This window comes from Microtus oregoni, unplaced genomic scaffold (genome assembly GCF_018167655.1).
Source record: "Microtus oregoni isolate MIOR12 unplaced genomic scaffold, Mior012 000104F_ref0000108, whole genome shotgun sequence".
Classification (NCBI taxonomy): domain Eukaryota; kingdom Metazoa; phylum Chordata; class Mammalia; order Rodentia; family Cricetidae; genus Microtus; species Microtus oregoni.
In genome coordinates, this window is record NW_024544718.1 from 2,455,178 (window position 1) to 2,477,985 (window position 22,808).

A 22,808-nucleotide genomic window follows, 5' to 3' on the forward strand; every position below is an offset into this window, starting at 1 on the left:
ATGAATTTTAACTATCTTCAAATTGCAGTTCAATGGCATCCTACCAGTCCTTTCACGTTGTTTTGCAACCATTGCCACCATCCATCTCTAGAACTTTCTCATCTTTTCAAACTCAACCAACATACCTACTTTGTTGTTGTTGGGGGATGGGATTCTTGTCTAAGCTGTCCTTGCACTGATCTCTTGTGATCTCATGTGATCCCTCTGCCTCCGCTTCCAGAGTAACTGGGACGACAAGCCATGTACCATGCTCGGCTTCCATATCCATTACAGCAGTTCCCCGCTGTCCCTCCTCTGACCACGGTAAGCAGAACTCTACTTTCTATTTCTGCAGGTTTCAATACTATGGGAACCTCATGGAAGTGAAATCACAGTGTTTGTGCTTTTATATCTACCTCATTTTATTTAGCCCCAAATTCTCAAGTTTTATCTGAATCATAGTATAAGGGTGGGAAAGAGATATCAACCCACTCACAACTTATCTGACTGACCCCAGCTAGACTTAGGAACCTAGTTACTACAAGACTGAGGAAAGAGGGACGTGTACATGCAGTCCTCGGTTTACAGATAGGAACCGTCACAAGAGAATAAAGTCTGAAGATATGACCAAAGCAAAATATGTCTGCTCTGTTTAGCCGAGGAGCATAAATTTGTGAAGGAATGACAGGATAAATGGAAATTCTACAGATGTCACTAAGAAATATGTAAATATGTTTTTAAAAAAACTAATGGAAGGGGGCTGGAGAGATGGCTCAGAGGTTAAGAGCATTGCCTGCTCTTCCAAAGGTCCTGAGTTCAATTCCCAGCAACCACATAGTGGCTCACAACCATCTGTAATGGGGTCTGGTGCCCTCTTCTGGCCATACACACAGACAGAATATTGTATACATAATAAATAAATAAATATTTTTTAAAAATTATAAAAAAAACTAATGGAAGACAGAGAGATACTGGACCAAATAAGTCCATCTGTTTCTGCTTCTTATAACCCCAATGTCCATACACTAGTGAGCAAGACCATTTTCTCACCTTAGGGGAGGACTCTTCTCCCAAAAGAGTCTTAATGGCTTGCTGCCTATAAGAAAAGACAGGCCCAGGGCCAAAGAGATAACTCAGAGGGTAAAAGTACTTTCCATGCAAGACTGATATCTTAAGTTTAATACCTGGAACCCATGTACAAAACCAAATGAGATGATGTGTTCCTGTAATTCCAGCATGGCAATAATACGGGAGAGGGGGCACCTGGAAACTCATGGGCCAGCTAGCCTAGAGTGAAGCAACGCAAGCAAGAGAGGCCCTTGCCTCCTCAAGATAGAAGGAAAAAACTGACTGCCAACAGCTCTCCTCGGACCTGCAAAGACATGCTGTGGCACACTAACACATGCATCATATACACAAGCGCACAAATAATGAATAAAATAATACCTTGTAATTAAGCAATTTAAAAGTAAGAGGCACTAACTGTCCTTTCTGAAGTAATACTTTTTCGGGTGATTTCAGTTTGAAGGAACCAATATTTCAATAACATTTTGCTGTTTGCCTATGTCACACTTTGCTTATATATTCTATTGTTAAGTAGAAATATATATCTATAAATTCTCTAAAGTATAGAAAAGTATCTATGCATGTATATGGATATAAATACACACATATACATACTCATATATGGTACTGGGGATTAAAATAGGACTTCATGCATGCTAGATAAAATACTCTGCCACTGAGTGATATGCCCAGTCTTAAAAAATAATTTAAAAACTAGGATGGATGGAATGAAGGAAGGATGATTAACACCGATGATGTTCCAAAAAGCTGTATGGAAACACACACATACATCTATAAAGAGTTTAAACAGTGCCTTCCTATACATGGAGAAATAATGCTTCTCTTTTGTGCCATAGATTATCAAGCAAAACATGCAGTTCCGGGTGTGTGATACCACCCTTTGAGTTGCTAACTCCCACAACAAAAACCATAGATTATTGCCATTGCCCTTGGTTACCAACCAGAACAAGATGGCAAGACCCTGTTACTGAAGACTTCACATACTTGAGCACAAGCAAATGGAGAAATCAAGCTTGTGTTGACTGACCTAGAAACTTCTTTATTGAGTGGTGTTCTTAGCTCCAGATGGTATTATGTAGGCTGCTGAGTGAGAAAATCCATCAACAGTCTTATCCAACTGCCGATCCTGTAAACTACAATAATAACTGATCTAACAAGAAATGTCCGCTGATGCAATAGCAATGGTTGCATCAGTGATATGGGACGACCAACCACTTTATGATTGGATTTAAGGTTCACTTTATGGAATAGAAATTGTGTCTGGTAATATAAACCTGGCCATGTAGGGCTGGGAAGGTCATAGACTCTATGGGAGAACCTTTTACTATGATTTTGCTAAACAGACATAATATCAAACTACCTTCCAAATACTTACCTATCTGTCTACCCATAGATTAGTACACCTCTCAAACCTCATCAGAAAAACATTTTATTTATTTATTTATTTATTTATTGCTGCAGATAGCAATTAATACAAATGCCCAAAGCTGATCAGAGTGTGGAGACTTGCATAACTATGGAGTGTTTGACCCTAAATAAGACATCTATATCACAGATGCTCATCCTCACATGGAATATTACAGATCAGGGAGTATAAAGACTCTAAAAGCCAGATGTCAGGATGGCTGCAAAAACAGTGTCTTCTAGGCATAGTAACGTGGCTGCCTGCACAAAACCTACACAAAATCACCAGGCGGTAGTGATACACACCCTTAAACTCAGCACTCTGGAGGTAGACACCGGTGGCTCTCGGAGTTTAACGTCAGCCTGGTCTACAAAGTGAGTTCCAGGACAGCCAGAGCTAAACAGAGAAACCTTGTTTCGAAAAACCAAAACACAAGCAAACAAACAAAATCTTACATAATATCAAGTCAGTCAAAATCCCACATAGATAGAGGACGGGCTCAGGAAGTCCTACCCCTAGCTCTGGAGCTTGGGCAGTTGGGTTCTGCTGGAGTATGGAGAGTTGCATTTTCTTCAGAGAAGTGACCCCAATTAGGGTACCCATTCTCCAGTGTATGGTCCTACATCCATGCACTTAAGCACAGCACTGATTGGACTCAGAGGGCTATGAAAAGAGGACATGAAGTTGGGAGAAGGGGATATCAAGGGAGTGGTCTGTGGGGAGTTAGAGGGGCATGGAGGTTGATATTATGAAATTACTTTGTATACACATACATATATGAAAGTCTCAAAGAATGAAATCCAAACACTGGTATAAGGTGTGGAGGGAAGAGAAAGTAATAGACTTCCTGTGACATGACTGCAGAATAGAAGATGATGTACGGGGAGGAGGAGGACCAGAAAGGGGTGGGAGAGCAAGAGTGATGCTGGAGGGCAGTATGCATAGATGAGAAGGAAAAAGGTGCAGCATCCTATATGTGTGATGTCACCCTGAAGCTCGTCACTTTCCATGCTAACTTAAAAAATGTTATTATCTGGGAAAATGAAAGAAAAAATAGATGGTACCTGGACCTAGTAGTGTAGGCCTGTAATCACAATATTTGAGTGTCTGAGGCAGGAGAAACACAAGTTCAAGAGCCCCTGGGATACGGAGTGAGGTTAAGGCCAGTTTGGGCAACTTAACATGAGTCTTTCTCAAAATCAAGAAGTATGAAAGAGAGCCAGGGCTATAGGTCATCAGTATATTGCTTGTCTAGCAGTCAGAGAATCCCGGGGTTTCTCCAACATACTCCCCCCGACATCATACAAACAAAACCCAAAATTACCTGGGGTGGTTTCTTAAACTTTTTCCCTGTGAAATATCTAAATACCGTGGAACTTTTCTGCTCCTTGGAAGTTTGAAATAATCAATTTACATACAAAAGTGTCCTGGACTCACTCTTTTTTGAATGAGACTCTGTGATAAGTATAATTCTTTGAAGAGACATTTTGCAATGTGAAAACCACCATAATCGATGGAGGTTTTTAAAACAAAACCCCAAAAAAAACGGGAAAGAAAGAGTAAATGTGACCATTTTCTCTTCTCTTAGAAGATAAATTAGAGATAACATTTTCCTTTTGAACTTGGACTATTGAGATTTATAGGCATATGCATAGCATCATAAAAATAGTAGCTAGCATGCTCTCATTTTGAAGATTTGTTTTAAATGGAAAGAAAGCACCACACATGGAGCAACAAATAGAAACCAAGGTAACAGGAAATGGGTTTCTGGCCTTCTGTGGCGGGAGGGGACTTAGGCTGTGCACTTCTTCTGACGGTTTCAGTTTTAATTTGGTTTAAATTATTTTGCACATAGCAGTACTGAGGCTCTGTATGTTGTAGCTTGTACCTAGTTTCGAATAGACATAGCTTTTTAAACCATGGGTCATGACCCCATATGGGATCTCCTAACTGTGAGGGTTAAAAAAATATTGGCAATGAATGAGATTTCTGGACAAGAAAAGATCAAAATTTAATTTCAACTCAAACACATAATGAACCCAAGGTAATTTTGGCAGTGCTTTGCCCTGTTGTGTCATCAACCCCAGGACAGCCTTGTTTCTGAACACACGACACGCGTGCACTGCACAATAACACAGCCACACCGTTCACACGACAAACATGTCCCCGAAACACCGAGACTCGGTGTGCCATGAATTGCAGTGTTTTTATTGCACATACAAAGTTTTCTGTTCCTATAGAAACATGATGGTTCAATTATGGAAAACAAAAGTCATTTTTTTTCTCTCGCCACTCCTCAGCTTGGGAGTATCTAATTAGTAGAGCCGCCTTCGAATAGACTGTGCCAGAATATTTGATTTTAAAACTTGCTCTTTGAGTTGCTGACTTGAATTTCACTTTTTACAGAAGTGTTAGGGCTGGCGAGATGTCTCTGAGGTTCAGCCCACACGCTTCTCTTCCAGAGGACCCAGTTTGGGTTCCTAGTATCCTTGTCATAGGGCTCACAATTGCCTACAACTCCAAAGGGAGCTGACACCCTCTTCTGGGAGTGGCAGATACTCACACAAACACGTACACAAACACATAAGTAAAAATAAATCTTTAAAAAATATTAGATGACTTTTGGCCTGGATTAGAACAGAATTTCCAACCATTTCGAAAATGGCCCTAAACATACTTTTGCCATTTTGCATAAAACAGCATTCATAACATTGATAATTATAAAATCAAAATATCAATAAACTCTGAAAACTGTTGAAGGTGCTCTAAGTCCTACAGTGCCAAATATCCAGCCCCAAGATTTAGTTCTTTATGTAAAATGAACAAGACTATCCATCTCATCGATGCAAATTTGCTTTCTTCTTTAGTAGATGTCAAAATTATGAATACCAAAGACTTGTTTTCAAATATTTAGGATTCGTTATCAGTAATTATTTGATCTGTGTACCTGTTCTATATGTCTGGGTACTTGGGGTCTTGCAAAGGTACATTAGGCTAGAAAGGAGCATAAGTGAGGAAACGTTTCGAAACCCCTGAAATAAATGATGCCTTCTTTTCTGGTGTGGGCCCCTTTTCATTTTCAATGGGTTTTACCCTAGAATAATCATGCAAATCTATATTTACCATCAAGTTCTATTTTGACTGGGTAAAAAAAAAACATATATCTCCTGAATATGTTCATTGCTTATAAATTAATTTGGGAAAAAACTTAACTACTAATCTAGATTATTCTCTATGATCCCTCCCAACACATGTGAACATACACACATACACCGAAAATATGCCTCTAAATGTTAAATGTGACCTCACAATTACAGAGCAGGGGTAATAGCAGAGCAGTTTTTTGTTTTTTTTTTGATTTTTCGAGACAGGGTTTCTCCGTAGCTTTTGGTGCCTGTCCTGGAACTAGCTCTTGTAGACCAGGCTGGCCTCGAACTCACAGAGATTTGCCTGCCTCTGCTTCCCGAGTGCTGGGATTAAAGGCATGTGCCACCACTGCCCGGCTTTAGCAGAGCAGTTTTGACATAAAACAAAACATTCTGATAATCCAAGATAGTCAGGTTTATACAGAACCATCTCACGAGGAGGTGATGTCTATGTTACTGGAGCTGGACAGTCAGCGCATCACAAACGGGTTTTCAGGCCATTCAGACACCCACTGGGGCCTTAGAAGCATCCCAATCCCCTTACCTGCGAAATTAAAAGAACAAGAGCGATTTCTTCAGTTTGAGGGCAGAAAGTGAACAGGAAAAGCTACAATGTTTGTCTTTTTTTACCCGGTTAATTTTGTTTAACACGGTGATCTCTTGTTCCATCAATTTTCCTGCAAATAACATAATATAATATGATGCGCATCTATTCTATTCACCTGCTCATGGGCATCTAGGCCGATGCTATCCTTTGGTTACTATGAAAAGGGCTGCACTGAGCATGGGGGGAGCATTATTTGAACAAGGTGCGGTGCACCTTTAATCCCAGCACTCAGGAGGCAGAGACAGGAGAACCTATGTGAATTTGAGGCCCTCCTGACCTACACAGAGAATTCTAAGCCAGCCAGAGCCATATAGGTAAGATTCTGTCTAGAAAAAAAAATGTTTGTAAATGGATGAGCTCAGGCCTCTGTTATATTCTGCCCTTGATTCCTTCAGATATGTTTCCAAGAGAAATATGGCAGGGCCATATGTAACTTTGGCTTTAGTTTTTGAAGGAGCCTCCATGGACTCACTAACCTACATTCACACAGTGTATAACGGTGCCCCCACACGCTGGCAAGTGTTTACTATTTTCCAAGTAGAGTGAGATGAATTTTTAATGCAGTTTGATTCGATGGCTAATGATACCGAACATTTGTGTATTTGGGGCAAGTTGTACGTTTTCGTTGCCGAACTGTCTGTCCCATTCACTTGCCCTTTATTTATCAGATGACTTTGGGCTTTGATGTTTTAACTGTTTTTTTAGTTCCTTACATATTCTGGATATTAATCCCCTATCACATGTATAAGTGGTAAACATTTTCCGCCTATTCTTCTACCCTAATTTTCCCCTTTGTTGTGAAAGAACTTTTACAATTCACGCAATCCCATTGGTCAATTCTTGCTATTACTTCCTGAGCTGTTAGAATCCTATTCAGAAAGTTACTGCCTATTCCTAATCTTGAATTGTTTTCCAATAGAAAAAAAAGTCATGAGGGTAAATGGGAAACAGCTTGGGAAGACAAAGAAAAGGAATGCAGACAAGAGAACACAACGGAAGGGTGAACGCGATCCAAGTACATTATACACAGGTGCGATCATGCCATAACACAGACAGTCCTTTGTACAGTTAAGATAAAGGAAAGCAGATAAGACAGATAAGACAGAGATCTCTGGGGCCTGGAGAAGGTTTCCTAGACCCCTTTGATCCAATCAGGTCCTCTTTTTGGGATCACAGAAGTGGCAATCATCTTCCAGGCCTTGCCCCGTCTTGAGTTCAATGGAACTGAAGAAGCAGCCGCACCAACCCCCACTACCGTGTTCATTATAACCTTTGTGACTAAGTACAAAAGTGCTACTTCGGCCTGGGTTGGAAAGTCACTCAAAGGAGCTACCTATTCTAATGAATACCCAGAATATCAGGAACCCATTTTCAAGTGTGTGGACAGTGCCTCTGAAATAGTTGAGGGGCCTTGCAAATTGCTTGTTCCCCTGAGTATCCTTTTCAGCTCGAGAAAATAAGAGTATCTCTAGCATTACTTGCTAGGCAGGGGCTAGAGAAGATCCAGCAAGGAGCTGGAAAGTAATTAAAACTGCCATTGATAGTTTCAAGGAGGCCTAAGCTGAGCTGAAACCATTACAGATCTGAGGGACCCTTCCCCATCCCAAGAGGCCTGTTAAAGAGTAAGGAAATTGGGTGGGAATGGCACAAGGAAATGAGTCTTGAAAGGTCAGCTTAGATTCAGGAGCACTGGAGGGAAAGGGGTGGGCGCATTGTTAGGCAAGCGCACAAAGTGACAGTGCTTGAATTGCCAGAATGTGATTCTCTTCGCCCTCAAAACTGTCTTACTTTGCCTTCAGGCCCATCTTTCTGTCGTCTTCTTGGAATGAAAGGGATCTACCACCAACGCCTCCCCTCCTTCAGGCCTAACAATCAAAGTACTGCGGCCTGGGTCCACCCCCACCCCCAGGATGAAACCCAGAAAGTGATGAACACATGCACTTTGTTTCTTAGCCGCTGTTTTGGAACTGCGACCATCTCGTGCTCATTGTCTGCTTGCTGCTCTTAAGGGTGCCTCTTGTGAAGTCACCGTGGGAAGTAGCCAAACTGAACCAGTGCCTAGGAAGAGGCTATTGAGGGCCTCCTGTGACTGGAAGCGCATTTAAAGTTCTTAGAAGGGCTCAACCAGACTGTGATTTGAAAGAAGGAAAGAAACAGGTAGCAACAACAGCGCTTCCCGTGCTCTGATTCTGTGCTAATGAAGCCACTTTGCCAAGATTTCTTAGCTACTGAAAAACCAGTACTCAGCATATTCTGGCCCCATAGTGAATGCCTGCCTGAGGCATAGTAAATGAGACTTTCTGGAATCTGTGTCTGTCTCGGGTGAATTGAGTTTGTCCACTATGCATACAGGAAGTAGGCAGGAGAACCTCCTAAACACCAACTAGTGCAGCAGCTCACGCTGCCTGTCCCTTAGGACCCTGACCCAGCTACCAATCCAAGACTCAAGTAAGAAATGTTTCCGCAACTTGTTCGTGTGGAAGGAAAAGCATCTCAGTACTAGCAACTTAGAACCTTACTCTTTGGGGGCAGCTCTTTTGTTTTCTTTTCTTTTTCTTTTTAAAAAAGAAAACAAACTATCATTTTTCATTCTACATACCAACCCAAGCTCCCACTCCCTCCCCTCCTCCAATTCCTTCCACCTACCCTCCTACCCCACCCCCATCCACTCCTCAGAAAGAGTAAGGCACATTGCTACGGGGAAGGTCCGAGGCCCTCCCTGCTATATCTAGGCTGAGCAAGGTATCCATGCAAAGAGAATAGGTTCCCAAAAAGCCAGTACAAGCAGTAGGGATAAATCCTGGTGCCACTTCCAGTGTCTCCGCAGTCTGCCCCGGCCATCCAACTGTCAACCACATTTAGAGGGTCTAGTTTGGTCCTATGCTGGTTCCTTCCCAGTCCAGCTGAAGTTGGTGAGCTCCCATTAGCTCAGTTAACTGTTTCAGTGGGTGACGCCATTATGATCTTGACCTCTTTGCTCATATTCTCATTCCTCCCACTCTTCAACTGGAGTCCAGTGCTCTGATGCAGGTCTCGGCCTCTGTTTCCATCAGTTGCTGGATGAAGGTACACGCTTACTCTTAGGGTGCTTCAGTGTAGCTCAGCCGATAGAGTGCTTGCCTAGTATGCATAAAGCCCTGGGTTCGGGTCCCTTCACCACATAAATTGGTACTATGCCACTTGCTGCTTATCAGAACCAAGCCTGAGATAAACCACTATGTTTAACACACACACGCATGCACACACACACACACACACACACACACATACACACACACACACACAGCTACTCTACAGTCAATAACATCCCTTAAGTTTGTCAGAGTAGGGCATGGTAGCACATACCATATAATCCCAGCCCTCAGGAGGGTGAGGCATTCAGGAGGGCCTCTGTGAGCTTGATGCCAGCCTGAGCTACCTAGTAAGACCCTGCATTAATACAAAGCAAACAAAAATATTTTGTAATCAGAAGAGTCATGTTTAGGGTTGATGAATCCAGGGACATGGCGGAGGGGACAGTTTACAAGGAGAGATAGTGGCAAAAAGAGGAAGTGAGAGGGTTCTTTTAATGTGAAAGACGTGCTACCGACCCAGACTGAGGCGGCGACAGCAGGAAGAGAGAACAAGATGCTGGACTCTAGGAGTGCAGTTATTGCTTCTGTGGAGTGTAAGGATGCAACAGGCCAAAGGCTGAAGAACTCGGTGAAGCGGTGGGGGGGGGGGAACAAATCCCTCACTTGGAGCTGGAGAGACTGCTCAGTGGCTAGGAGCTGTGTGGAAAGTTATTACAGAGGACATGAGTTCACGTGCCTCCCCAATAGCCTGTAATGCCACTTCCAGCGATCTGACCCCTCTGGCCGCCATGAGAACTGTACTCACGTGTACATACACACATAACCATAAAAATAAATATTTTTTTTAAAAAAAAACAATATCCCTACTTTGGTCTAGAAATAAGCCCAGTTGCAGAGTGATTGCCCAATATGGACAAAAATCCTGAATACTGTTCCCAGTACTACAAAAACATCCCTTAAATCTCCACCAGGTAAAACTGCAACCTTTGAATATTATTTTTTTTTACTTTTGAGATAATCTAAAAACAGACCTGTGTGTGTGAGAGAAATGGGGTGGGGCATATAGACAATCCTAGAAAAAAATTAAACGAGGAACTACAAGGAAAGGGACTCAGTGGCTAAGGGACAGAGTGCGAATGCACAGATTATTCAAAATATAAATGCAGTTAAAATTTAAATATCCATCATTACAGTGAAGTCAGTAGCAAGCCAAGCATGTCGAGAGTCAGCCAGCAGTAACTCTTAACAGTGTTGTTGCCAAACTCAGAATATTTGCTCGATAATCACAAGACAGGAGCTTCCACAGGACAATGCAGGGAGGGCTCTGGCACGCTCTCTGCAATGTCGTGTGCACTGTGCCCTGCTTCCTGGGCAAATAGCTATTTAATTTCGTGCATAGCCTCCCTCTTTTTTCATGTACACATCCCACTTTTTTTCCCAAGGAAAGCCTCGAGTCTCAGCAATAATAAAGTCTAAATACACATTTAAGAACATATTAATTTTCCCTGAATTCAGACTCATGATGGATTCTGAATTTTATATCATATTGCACAGCAGTGTCCTTCTTCTGTTTCTACTGATGCAGAGACCTGAGACCTGCATTACGAAGCCTGATCCAAAAACAGAACTGAAACTCCACCCACACCAACAAACAGAAGCCAGAGCTAGGAGAGTCAGTATCTTTTGGTTTTGCTCCTATTTCCATGTTCTTTCTGCTTGTTTACTTTGGGCCAGGTCAGATGTTTAGCATTAGTGCACACGAATCCCCACCACCGCTTATTCATGGGGGACACATTTCAAGGCCCCTGGGGGATACTTGGACCTGATATATATGCTATGCCACCTGTCACCCCATCACACCTAACACACCTATGATAGAGTTTATAATTTATGTGTAGTAAAAGATTATCAATAGTCAATAGTAACTACCATTGTATATTGTAACAAAATTATATAAAAATGTCAATTCTGTAACTTTTTATGTAGCAATTCATTTTAGCATCAAACTTGGGCTGATTGAAACCGTAGAAAGTAAAGTCATTGGTAAGAATACCTTTCTATAATTCCACCCCTACCTTGCACTTAGAAAATAGAAACGAAGTCTCCAGTAACCAAAGCAGGGAAGATAGAAAAAAAACGCTATAGGCATATACAATACATGCTACCAGAAGGTTTTCTCTTAGTTTCTGAAATAACGCATGGGATTAATTCCTCTAGAACATCAGTAGTGATCATATAGTACTTTTTTTTCTGGATTTTAGTAAAAACAAATCAGTATAAAGAACTATTGTGCCATAAGAGATTCATCAAATTAAATCATATTTTCTGAAAAACTAACTTGTTATTTTATTTTTTATTTTTAATTTTTTTCATTCAATATATTTTGACCATATTATGTCCCCACTCTCAAATCCTCCCAGATACTCCCTACCTTCCTATCCACTCAATTTCATTTTTTTTTGTCTCTAAAAAAATTCAGGAAAACAAAACAAAAACCAAAAAGACAAAAATCATCAAACTATAACTCACCTCCCCCCCAAAAAGAAAAGAAAAAGCATACAAAAGCATGAAGCCTGTTTGATGTTGGATTTGTCATCTGCCTTGAACTTGTGTGGGTCTTATGCATGCTGTCACAGTCTCTTCGAGTTCTTCTGTGTTAGCAGGCCTGTTGTGTCTAGACGACACTGTTTCCTTGAAGTCATCCACCATCTTTGGCTCTTATAATCTTTCCTTTTATTCCTCCACACAGATCCCTGAACCTTGAGGGTTAGGATTTAATATCTGTCTGTGCCAAATATTGCCTTAAGCACTTTGAATACAGTACTAAATTTTATTTTTACTTAGTTCAATGAGTATTATACTATTAATATAATTAATATAATATGGAATTATATAATAATATTCATAATATAATTATACATTATAATATATAATATACTATTGTAATCCCCATCCTACAGAAGCTGGTGTATAGAGTGGTTAAGTAACTGACCCAAGGGAGTTATAGAATGTTCTTTCAAGAAGTTTATATAGAATACAAAGCGAGAACAGCAATTCATATAGAAGCACTATGTTCAGCTCCTGTACAATTGCTGTAGACAGTATTGGAAGCCTTTGTGATTTGAGGAAAGAAGCTAGAAAGAGAGTGAAGATGTTTGATATCGCCAAGAAGGCCAGAAGGGGATATATCAAGAAGGCATATTTATTCAACTTTTTTCGAGAGAAGGGTACCTTCTTTTTTTTCTTTTCCTGATTTTGTTAAGTTATAATACTTTAATTTCATTTTATTTTACTAAACCATGATGACTCTTGACCATCTAAAAGTTATTAGCTTTAATCCATCTATTTAGTCAGTATCTATCCATCTGCTTTTCTTTTTCCTTTATTGTTCGGCAATCTCATTCATATATGCAATTCATTTTGATCAACTCCACCCCCTTTCCCTTCCCTCCAATTCCTCCCCAGTCCCCAACCTCTTTTGTTTCCCAACTTCATGTGCACTTTAAAAAACTCACTGAGTACCCTTTGTGCTACGTGTATGTGTGTCTGTAGGATCATCTGTTGAGGCATGGGTAGCCTCGGATGGGTAGCCCCTAAGGGGCTGTAATCTCTGAAGAGAACTAACTCTCCTTCCCCAAGAAGCCATCAGTTGCCAGTCGCTCCTCAGCTAGTGGTGGACTTTCACGAGTCCCTCCTCAATGCATGCTGGGATTTTGGCTGATTTGGTCATGTATTGCAGTCAGTGCTGCTCTGAATTCATGCGTGCAATGGTGTAAAAAAAAAAAACCCACACCCCAAACAGCAAAATCTCTGCTTCTCCTTCTCTCCTGCCTCTCCATCACCTCTTCATCTGTCCTGATGGCACTGAAGACTTCAGTGTGTCATAGAGTATACATTTAGGGGATGAAATAGTATAGCAAACTTCTTGTTCCTCTGGCTCTTACCATCTTTCTGTCCCCTCTTCTGCTATGATCTCTGATGCAAAAATTGCATTGTAGAAGGATCCACTGGGACTGGGAACCACACAATCACCTGTTCTGTGCATTTGGATTACTTGTGGCTTGCTAGCATGGTCTCCGTTTGCTGAAGGAGTCATTTTTTTTTTTATGTTCTTTTAGTGAAGTGGTGGTTGTAATTTCTCCGTCCAAGATCCATGACTTTACTAGCTTCATGACTTCACTAGCTCTGGCTAGATCTCCAGTACCAGGTATGATTTACCTCTAGTTGAACATGCTTTAAGTCCAATTAGAGAGCTTTTGGTTACCATCAAGGCATGTGTACCACTATTGCACTTTTAGGACTAGCTTGCCATGCTAGTCATTGTTCTAATTCATGGGCATTTAGCTGTATATCATTGTTTTCATCCCTTGGAAGCTTGTATGACACTTCATGTACCATGAAAGCCGGTCCTCAGTGAGGAGGCTTTCAGGTCAGAATCAACTTAGACTCTCTGAATTCTGTATTCAAACTACATGGTGTCTTCAGCAATAGAGATTTACCTTTTATGTCTTAGAGACCACCTGGGGCAACTGCAATAGCTTATAATGTTTTTGAACCTTCTTGGACAACTTTGACCAACAACTCTAAAAAAAGAGTTTCTCATGGAGTACCTAGTGTGCTTTTTTATTAAATAGTCTAAGGTTCTTGGGGGAGCATTGTCAGCCAAGAAGAGACATTTTCATTTAAACTATATAAGTCTATGTAGACATTAGCATATGTATTATATACAATTTAGGTAGATAGATAATATGATTCCTTATGGCTTTTATGAATGTCAGAAAAGCTACACTTATGAAGTCTTATCAACATGATTGTTTTTAAAAAAGACCTGAACAAGGATGACACCAATAGTCAGCTAACATGGAAGGAGGAAATCTCATGGGGCCTCGACCCTAGACAAAGAATAATAAGCACCAAGGAAAGAGAGCTAGAGAAATACTCTTCCCCGGGAAGAGCCCCGAAAACTGGTTATCCCATGCCAGGTGATTAGCCCTGAAGTAAGAAACACACAAATAACTTGTAGACTGAACAGGTTGTACTTATATATTTATGATATATACATATATAAAACAAAAATTAAAGTTTGGATGCTCACCTTCCTAGACCTGGATGGAGCGGGGAGGACCTTGGACTTCCCACAGGGCAGGGAACCCTGACTGCTCTTCGGACTGGAGAGGGAGGGGAAGAGGAGTGGGGGGAGGGGGAGGGAAATGGGAGGCAGGGAGGAGGCAGAAATTTTTAATAAGAAAAATAAATAAAAATTAAAAATAAATATAAATAAATAAATAAATAAATAAACAAAAATTAAAGAAATAAAGGCCATAAATTTGAGAGAGAGCAAGGGATGATACATGGAATAGGTTGGAGGGAGGGAGGGAAGGGAGTGGGGAAAAACAATAAAAATAACATATATGGACTTAAAAAGGGAAGCTTCTCAGGCAAGAACTGAACAATGAACAGTCTATGGGTGGCAGTTTATTAATATGTTCATTTAGCAGAATAACAACAGTATTGGGATCTCCCCTAAGGCCTATGTTTTGCATTTGTTTAACCCTGTGAAGCTGTGTTACTCTGCCTGTCTAAAAATACCTGATTGGTCAAATAAAGAGTTGAATGGCCAATAGCAAAGCAGAAGGAAGGATAGGTTGAGTTGGCAACAGAGAGAATAAATAGGAGGAGAAATCTGGGGGAAAAGATCAAAGAATAAGAAAAGGAGGGGCCAGTCACATAGCCACACAGCTAGACGTGGAATAAGAGGAAAAGAAAATATATAGAGAAATAGAGAAAGGTAAAAGTCCAGCGGCAAAAGGTAGGTGAAGTAATTTAAGTTAAGAAAAGCTGCCTAGAAATAAGCCAAACCAAGGCCAAGATAAGACTCCATGTGATTTACCTGGGAGCTGGTGGTAGCTGCCCCCCCCCCCGAAGATCAAAGAGCCAAAAGCCAATCAATTAGACCTACGACCTAGCCAGCCACAGGTTTCTGGCCAGTTACCAGTACCAGACATGAGTTCTGTCTTGTACAGTGGACCTTAAAGCCAATAAGAAAGTGTTTAGTTATTCCCATAACGTTCCAGTGGGGCACATCTTGCCAGGGCAGTGATTATTATAGCATTCCAGGTATAAGGCTGGGTATGTCTGTTACTTTTAATTGTGTGTGTGTGTGTGCGTGTTACATTTTCTCTACCCATTCATTTGTTGATGGATACATAGGCTTCTTCTGCAAACTTGCACTGTTGTGAATAACATTGCAGTCAACACAGATGTGCTAATATCTCTGCGGTATGGTGACTTGTATTTCTTCAGGCATATACCCAGAAATGGTATAACTAGTTAGTTGCTGCACTATTCACAACTCTTCCAGTAGCATATAAAGCTTCCTTTTCCCTCTTCTTCATCAGCATTTATTGCTGTTTGTTCTCTTAAAAAGAGCCATCTTGACTGGAATAAGATGAAATCTCAGTGTAGTTTTTATTTGCACTACCCTGATAACTAAGCACGTTGAAAATTTTTTGTTGAGGACTGTGAACCCCCAGACCCTGAATTTCTTGTGACCCCCTGCCTGCCAGAGTAAACAACTTGTTTTCCTGTGCTTGCAGCTACTCTGAGCACGAGACCCTCATGAGTTCCTGAAGGCAGGGGGGTGGTTTCTGGTGGGCTTGCTGCTGAGCATTAGGGCACGGCCATTAGTCAAAGAGAGCCGATAGAAGCTGCCCTGGAACACAATAAAGGGGGCATTCTTGGTGTTACCCAAGTCTCTCTATGTGTGTGCGTGTGTATGTGTGTGTGTGTGTTTCAATCTCCAGCCCCTTGCCCGACTCGCAAACCATACTGTAGCACGTAGCACATAAAGCAGGCATTGCGCTACAATTTTTCATACATTTATTGACCATTTATATTAGACTACTTCTTTTGAGACATGTGTGTAAATTCATTTGTCCACTTATTGTTTGGAAGGATTTTTTTAATTTATAGATTCTAACTATCAATAAATACTCTATTGTATGTACCGCTAGCGAAGACTTTCCTCTCATTGTGTAGGGTGTCTTCTCCCTCTGTCGTGTCCTGTTGTGCTCACGGGCTTTTGATTTCATACAATCTAATATTTTAGTTCTGAAAATGATTTCCTGTGCTATTGGGGTCCTTTCCAGAAAGTCACGCTTGTGCTTCTATCTTGATTTTTTTTTCTCCCTTGGCAGTTTCAACATCTTACATTAATGTCTTTGATCTGTTTTCAGCTGCTTTTTGTACAAGATAAGAGCTAGGAATCCACCTTCATTCTGAACATAGCCATCCAGTTTTCTCACCATCATTTGTTAAAGATGTCTTCTCTCCATTTAAAAAAAAATAATTTATTTGAATTTCTTTTATGTACACAGGTGAGAAGGTACTAATATGGGGTTTCCCATTTTACCTTTATAAACCAATATTTGCCTATGGTCCACATTTGTCTCCACTCTATCCAGAGGCAGTCCTTTGTTCCTGCTCCCTTTCCCTTCTCCTTCTCATTCCTTCCCTATCTCCTTTACCACCACATCCCAGTCCATTCTAACCCAGACCTCCCCTTTTTATCTTCAGAAGAATTACACCTGCCATTTTACAAACACCTTGGCAAATCTCTGTCAAATCAGCTCCATAAAAACCATTAGTCATCTTAGCCAGGAAATCCAAATCCACATCCTTGGCAACTGGGGAGTTGTGCAGGTTAGCTTTTGACGAAGACCTGTATGGCTAAGTGATGTATCAGCATGCAGCGAGCTGGCCTGGCTGGACCTTGCTCCCTCGGGGTGGGGTCATTTGCCCAAGAGGAACCTGGGGTGTGTCCATGGCCTGCTCCATTCCTCAGCCTGAACAGTTCAGCTCCAGCCAGACTCTGGACAGGGGTTTTCTGTTGCAAAACAAAAATTACAAACACAATAAAATAAAATGGCTTTTCATCTGGGAGGTGAAGAATGAATTACTAGCAAGGATTGGGCCTTGGGCCTACATCATTTCCGTTATGGGGGTGGGGGTGCAGGCAACCTGTGGGGTACGAACCAAGGCACTACCCCACCATCACCACAGTAAAGCACCTGGACTTCTCTCAATGCTGCCCAAGCCCTCCCTTACCCTAGCCAACCTGGGTAGGTGGATGAGGGGCCACAGTTTGCTGGGTGTTTATATGGAAAGTAGGTTGATTCTATTTTACATGCTTTTGAGTTACTGTCAGAGGACTAATCATAAGCAGTTTTTAAACCAAAAATGAAAATGAAAAACATTACACCTGCAAGGCCCTACGCCGCTGTTTTTCTGCCCGAGTCAGAAAGCAGTCACTTTAACTTTGCTTCCCTGCTTAATAAAGGACCTCTCTGTGAAAATGAGGGCTTGGTGTGGTTTGTGTCTAATCTGGGGTCCAGGCAGAAGGCACCACCGGTGGTGCATGACTATGAGCCTAGTGCTCAGTTGGTTGAAGTGGGAGGATTGTGAGTTCTGCCAGCCTAGACTACACAGTGAGACATGGTCTCAAAAACAAACCAAAAAAACCATAAACACTCAATACTTAATACATATTAGTTATTCATGCTGCTACTTTTATTATTCCCCATAGTTGGGAGTACAGGGCCACCAAAAAAAAATATAGCCTATGAAAAGTAGGTTAGGCGATGGAATGTTTAAGCAGTGTAACAAAAACTACCCAGGAAGTTAAAAAAGATGGTCTTGTTACCAGCATTTAGAATGGGAACTTAAAACCTAAAGGGACCAAGTGACAGTTGCCTCCCTCTCTTGCTGGTCCACCTAGGGTCTCTGGTTAGTAACAGCAGTCTCTGGCAGGGGATGTGGCAGTCTGCAGCTATATCTGGCTGTGTGCATGAAAAAGACCTCGTGGGAGTGCTGGGAAGACAGGCAACACTGTAGCCGAGCCCCTGCCCTGAGAGGATCTGATACTAGGTACTAAAAGAGACTAAAATATTCAAGAAGGACTTGGTTGATAAAAGAATAACTTAGGAACCCAACCAGCCACTTAAAATCTGTCTGGTTTTGCCGGAAGTGGGAAACATCAGGTTCTGAACGTGTCCTCAGATGAACTTACATGAGAAAAGGCCTTATTTCTAAGGTGAGCTTCCTGGGGTAAGCACTTGGAACCAGGTGTCCAGTCATGGGGCCAAGCTGCTGTTGAGACTTTTGGTTCTTTTTCTATATCTTTACAACTTAATCCTTTTCTGGAGTCCAGTTAGGGAGGTAGACAAGCGGGAGAGGGAGCCAGAACCCAAGTCTCATTAGAAACAGCTGAAGGAGCTGAAGACTCAAAGCAGTGTAGTTCTTCCAGCTACAGAAGGGTGATATAAGCCAGGAAGATCAGATGGTGCATGGTGGATGTTTAAGGCATGCAATCGGGACCCATGAGTGGACAGACGCTATAGGGAGACATATTTAAGCTCAATACATGAGATTTACTATCTAATCGAACTAATGGAACATAAATCAAAATGGCCTTTTTGTGAGACAAAGAGATCCCTACCTCTGGAGGAGTATAAACTGAGGCGGATAGCAATTTTATAGCAAGGCACATTTAAGCATCCCATTAAACTTCGTAGCTCAAACATTTATTCCCTGTGTTTAGCAGCCTAGTTTTATTCCATAACCCTTGGCTTTTGTAGCCCTGGGCTTTAAGAGGCTACTTTAACATCTGGTAACCAGGTCACATCTAAATATAACTAGGAAATGGATGTTGGGGAGCACTCTTGATTTTCCCATAGGCCCCAATTAAGTCCATACATGTCTCTCCTTTCAGCTCCCATCACCTCCTCACTCCCGGGCTGCTACAAAGTAGGACACACTTCTCTAGTTCCCAGCTTTCTTGTCCACAAAACAAAGGCACAGATTAGGATCTAGGATACGGAGTCATCAATAGGAGACGACAAGACAGCCAACAGGAGCAGGTAATGCAGAGGAATGAGAACTCTGACCAAGTTCCCAGAACAGCTGTCCATGCATGGAACAGCTGCTTCTTAAATTCCACTGCCCAGGGATCTCATTACCATGCAGATTCTGATTCAGGACCTGGAGATTCTGCACTTCTAACAAGCTCCAGGCAATGCTGATGCTGCTGGCCCATGAATCCGAATCACATCAATAACAGGGCCATTATGGCTGCTATAGTTAGCATGGTGATTATCATTCACCATGCTGCTGCGGGATTGTAAAATGCTCGCCCGGAGTGGCATAAATAGGGGAGGGACGGCTCAAGGGCTGTCAGAAGGGGACGAAAGGGTTACCTGCTCTTCAGGTGTCTCTGGACTCCCTAGGCCCCATCTCATTCCAGCCCCAGACCCACCCCCACCTTACCCCCCCACACACACACATGCCAAGGTGAAGGCCTTCTCTAGCACTTTCTTCACATTTTCCCTCCCAAAGATAGGAGTTTTCTTCACTGTAAGCAATGGGGGTCTCTACTTCAAACCCTCCTCCTCACAAATACACCAGATTGTTTGCCATAGTCATTTTTTACTAGTAGGCTATAGGAACAACCCCACCCTGATGTCTACTTCCAAAAGAGACTGTAGAAGGAAGGCCACTTGTTCCTTCCCAGCTGCTCAGCCCTGAAATAATCACACAGAAACCATATTATTGAAATCACTGCTTGGCCCATTAGCTCTAGCTTCTTATTTGCTAACTCTTATATCTTAATTTAACCCATCTCCATTAATCTGTGCATCACCACAAGGTCATGGCCTACCAGCAAAGTTTCAGCACATCTGTCTCAGGAGGCGACTCCATGGCTTTTCACTGACTCCACCTTCTTCCTTACAGCATTCAGTTTAGTTCTCCCCGCCTAACTCTGTTCTACCCTAGCAGGCCAAGCCAGTTTATTCATTGACCAATAAAAGCAACACATAGACAAAAGGACCTCCCATACCAAGAGGCCATCCACTAAGGAAAATAGTGATATTAGAAAAAGCTTAGGCCCAAGTTTATCATCTTTGATAGGGACCCCATGGAATCATTTTGGTATCCAGGAACACTAGCTTTGAGGAGCAAATCCCAGCTTAGTCTACAGAAGATTGCCATTGCACTTCATTGTCTCCAACACCCTTACCCTCTTTAATAATGGAAGCACAAATATCTCCCCAGAAACAATTGTGCTAACTTTCAAGAGTGGGCACTTCATCATTGCACATAACCTGGGCTCAAAGCCAACAAGCCTGGTGTGGGAAACACCAAGGATCTCAAGGAGGGGAAAGGTTTCTGAGAACTAGTTGTATCCCTGGGGGAAGGAGGTGTGACACTGAGGGCTCCAGGACAGCATTCCCCTCGCGCTATGCTCTGTACACATGGGAAGGTGGGGGGCCTCCAATCTAATGACCTGTTCCACTTGAAGTGTCTATAATGAGACCCCTGTGAACCTTTCAACAGCCTCCCCTTCACATACTTCTGGGCTGGGTCAAACCTTTGGCCAGTTAAAATTTAGAGATGCCAAGCCCTCTGCCAGCTGGCCCATCATAGAGGTGCTGAGGGTGGTGATGGCAGCCCTTGCTGGGCATGAAGGTGTAGGCACAGGAATGAAAAAATTCCAGGACGTTCTGGTGACTGCTGCTTGATACGAATATCACAGCTGTCACAGAAATGCTGTATTGAGTCTTAGCAATCGCTTGCTTGGAGGATTAATCAGATAAGGCCAGAATTCCAGCTCCCCCATTTCCTAGCACTGAGGCTGCGAGAAAGTTTCTTTGCTGCTCCAGGCCTCTGTTTCCCCATCGGCAGCCTACTTCCTACTTGCATGGCAAGGACGTAATGCTGTGTCTGTTCACGAATGCACTTGTCACGGCAAGGAAGAATCCACTTATTACAGAAAGTTGAGACAAAGGGGTCAGTCGTAAAGTTAGAACAAATGCCAAATTGAGGGCCGCGAGATGCCACCATGCCCAAGAAACAAATATGAAGGCCAGAAGATTAGATAAAACTTTTCTCTGAAGCTGGACATAGCAGTGCATACCTTTAATCCCAGTAGTTGAGAGGTAGAGGCAGGCATATCTCTATGAGTTCAAGGGCAGCCTGGTCTACAAAGTGAATTCCCGGACAGCTAGGGCTACACAGTGAGATCCTGTCTCAAACAAACCGAGCAAACAGACAACATCAACAAAACACTTCTCTCTGCCCGCTTCACAGTGTGGCAGTGTGCTGTCACAAACAGCCAGTCTTCTTTGTTCCCGAGCAGGTTGGGTAGGGGTCAAATATCTATGCCAGGTTCTTAAAGTCTGTCTTTCTTGTGAACAAAGGAAGGCGTTTGCAAAACAGCTTGCCCGAGGAAATCTTCCCAAGTGCAGCTAATTAGGCCAGGAAATGTTTTCAGCTCTGCTCCCAGACACCTTGAGTGCTCACAGATCTTGTTCTTCGGTCCTTTCCTATGCCCTGCTCTACACCTCGCCAGCTTCTGCAGGCCATCACCTTAAAGGGCAGAGACACCATTCAGACTGCTAAACTAGGCTGGAGACTCAGCCTCAGCACCGCACACACCTGCGTGGCACCAAACCCTGTCCCACTAGAGGGACGGCTCTTGGCTGGAGGATGGTGACTATTTGTTTCTGTCATGTGCTTGGCATATGGTATGTGCTCAAAATATTTGTTGACTGACTAAATAACCTTGGCAGCCACTTTGAACTCTGGGTTTCCAGAGTAACGAGGGCAGGCTATGCTCTCTCACACCCAATGGAACTGCTACAACTAAGCAAGCAGAGTTGAGGCTGCAAAGGCCTTGGGAAGCAAAAATGTCACCCTCTGTGTCTTCTCTCCTTTCTCCATACATCCCTATCAAGGTAGTGACAGACTCCTTAACAGCCATTTGGCTTCCACAGCAGTGAAAAAGAATTAACTAGCAACCATGACAGCTCTTTTGGGTTCTGACAAAGGAAAGCAAGCCAGTAAGAAGAGAACAGCAGCCCTGGGAGATTCTGATCCCATCAGAAAGGTCCTAAATCTTGGTTGAAGTCTAACAACCCCAGTCTGGCATATGTATTCACAGGTTGGCAGATGTGTCGGAGAGGCCTAGACTGGGGAGTCAAGATGACTCCTGCTCTGACTGCCCGGAGAAATGTGGTTTCTGATGTTGGGGAGTCAAGAAGTCTCCCTCCTGCTGAGTGCCAGAGAAGAGTTCCAGAACGAACAGGAAGTACACAAAGAGAGCCATCCCAAGAGGTAACCCCGAAAGAACGACCCATCCATCAGAGGCTCGGATTGCAACTGCTCTTCTATGCATTGGCTTAAAAACCAAATTCCATTCTGGACAAATTTCCTTAGTGCATGCAAGCTGCTCTAGTTTCAAGAATGTCAAATCCACGGCCAAATGCAATTACATTTTAAGCACAGCACTCACTTGAAATATAGCACAAATTTCTAAACCAATTTTAATCACATTATAGAGAGGGCAGACATGCTCAGCAATCTGAAATTCCACCTTATCCGGAGAGCTTTCCCTGATTAGTTAGAAGAGTGGCCAATTCACTGTCTCTGCCCGGCCTAGTCTCCTGTTCACTCCA